The following is a 2,500-nucleotide window of genomic DNA, read 5'->3' as shown; positions in this document are numbered from 1 at the left end:
CACCACACCGTCTTTTAAATATGATGCAACAAATTTTCTTCTCTCTGTCATACCGCGATGATGCTGTGAATATTACGTTGTACCTAAAGGATCGTTATTCAGGTCATAATGACGTCACATGGGAAAAAATGAAAAGAACTTGCAACTTTCACTGTGTACTGCACATAATCAACTTAAAGATTACGTTTCCCCAGACCACTTGAAAATTCCAAAAATAATGCTCCAGTTCACAATAAAGATGCTAAGTGTGTCGGGGAAGACAATAGACTCATTTCTCTTCTCCTTGTTTCTGCAAAAAAATATATTTCTTTTTTGATTGTTGTTTCCAAACCTAGGAAATATTTCACGAATCTTCTTACAGACAGCTAGCATCGATTCATACGAAACTTGTCAATGTATTCTGTTCTATACCATTATTCAGAATGTATGGCGTGTTACATGTAAAGAAATAGTAAATAACCATATTGAGTGACTTTCCAAAAAACTTTTTCAGGCCTGCACTTACTTGTTTTAAATTACTTAGGCACTGGAAAGTAGATTATGAGTTCAAACCCCCGATCCGAAACAACGTGGGAGTGCTTCAGTGCTCGATACTTGGGCTGATACATTTTGTTACATTAATCAGCTTTTGTCTTTGTGTTTAGATGACACAGGTATCCTTCCCTAGGTCACGGGTTTGAGTGAGAATGTCTGTTAATCATAAAGTTCGGTTTATTAACTTTTTGACTGGAACAAGCACTCAGAGAGCAAAGAAGCTCTGGTTGTCAACGCGCAGTTATCATTCTTAGAGTAGATTCTAAACTCTAAATGTGGTTGCTTCATATTGCTGATGTTTTAAAAAGGCAGCAAACATTTAGATATCATTCTTAGGAGCAAAAGTACCCCGAGGCCTAACTTTCCCCCAATCCCTTGCCCGTTGCTATCGGGGGGCTTAGGAGGCGGAGATTGGGGCCCAGCTTAGGAGATCACCCTCCCTTGGACCCTCCCCTCGCCTCAACAAATTTTGTATTGTTTCTTCTTCTTCTCCTTCCCCTTTCTTCTCTTCTTCATCCCCTTCTTCTGTCCACTTATCTAATTATTTTACTCACAGTTACCCTTTTGATCACAATACCATAATGTTGTGTAACATTTCATGTCTGGTACATTTGTTTGTTTTGACCATTCTAGAAATCCACAAACATCGCCTTACCGAAAAAAGGCCCCCAAGCCCCACCCTGCCGCCATGTTTTGTATACCTTAGATGTTGAGGCGGCAGAAAATATATAAAATCAATAAATAAATGTACGGGATACCCCTGCCATAGACCTCGGCCCTCGCTTCAACAAATTTTGCATAGTGTTTTCTTCTCCCTCTTTCCTTTTCCTTCTCTTCTTTATCCCCTTCTCTTATCCTGACTATTAACTCATTTTCACCCTTTTCGCTACAATACTTTACCGTAGTGCAATACTTCGGGGCTTCGCTATATTTTAGATACACCACTGACGTTGACACGGCAGAATTTGTTTTCCAGAAATGCAAATTAATACAAACTGCTTAAAATAAATTATTTATTTTTACTACAGTGTGACCAACACGGGCCTAATATTTTAAACATTTATATCTGCTAAAACTAAAAGGCTCTCCTGAATCACAAAATATCAGAATGTAAACAAACGAATTCGTGGTCCATATATTAGGACTTCGTACGCTCTCAAAATCTGCCTCAGAATCTGTCTCAAAGTTCTAGTTCAGAGTCTCTTGTCTGCTTCTGGATTCGAAATCACACCTTCAGGAAGACTCTCAACCGACTTTTTCGTATTGGCATGTCAATGGTATGTGTACGTGCTACTGTCCTTCCCCAAACAAAGCGCTTCGTCTAACTTGTCTTCTTATTTTTTAAAAGACACTCAATTTCTATCAGTTACGTGCTCCAGAATTTTCGTTTTAATATACATCTTTTTGTATTATGATGTGCGTTTTAAGGCAGACAAACCAATCAGTCAAGCAATCTCTTTCTCTCTCTTTCTCTCTCTCTCTATCTATCTATCTATCTATCTATCTATCTATCTACCTCTCTCTCTCTCTCTTTCACTATTAATATATATATATATATATATATATATATATATATATATATATATGTATGTTTATACATACGCATATGTGTATGTATGTATATATGTATGTATGTATATATATGTATATATATATATGTATATATATATATATTATATATATATATATATATATATATATATATATATATACATATATATATACACACGCAAGTGTGTGTGTGTGTGCGTATATATATATATATATATATATATATATATATATATATATATATACATATATACATACATACGCATGTGTGTGTGTGTGTGTGTGTGTGTGTGTGTGTGTGTGTGTGTGTGTGTGTGCGTGTGTGTGTATACATACCTTCCTCTGTTCATTCAATATAAAGTTCCATAAAATCTTGTGCTTATGAATATGTAGCGCAAGGCAGGGTAAAAAGGGT

At 35.9% G+C, this 2,500-nt stretch overlaps 1 protein-coding gene across 1 annotated transcript in view; it reads left to right on the top strand.

Annotated features, from left to right (window-relative positions):
* Window positions 1–2,500, top strand: part of LOC125046194 (growth hormone secretagogue receptor type 1-like) — a 213,031-nt gene that overhangs the window by 207,548 nt on the left and 2,983 nt on the right. The gene's annotated exons all lie outside the window — the stretch shown is intronic.

The sequence above is a fragment of the Penaeus chinensis genome, chromosome 38 (assembly GCF_019202785.1).
Source record: "Penaeus chinensis breed Huanghai No. 1 chromosome 38, ASM1920278v2, whole genome shotgun sequence".
NCBI classification, from domain to species: domain Eukaryota; kingdom Metazoa; phylum Arthropoda; class Malacostraca; order Decapoda; family Penaeidae; genus Penaeus; species Penaeus chinensis.
Note: the sequence above shows the minus strand (reverse complement) of the source record. Positions and strands in the feature narration are given on the sequence as shown.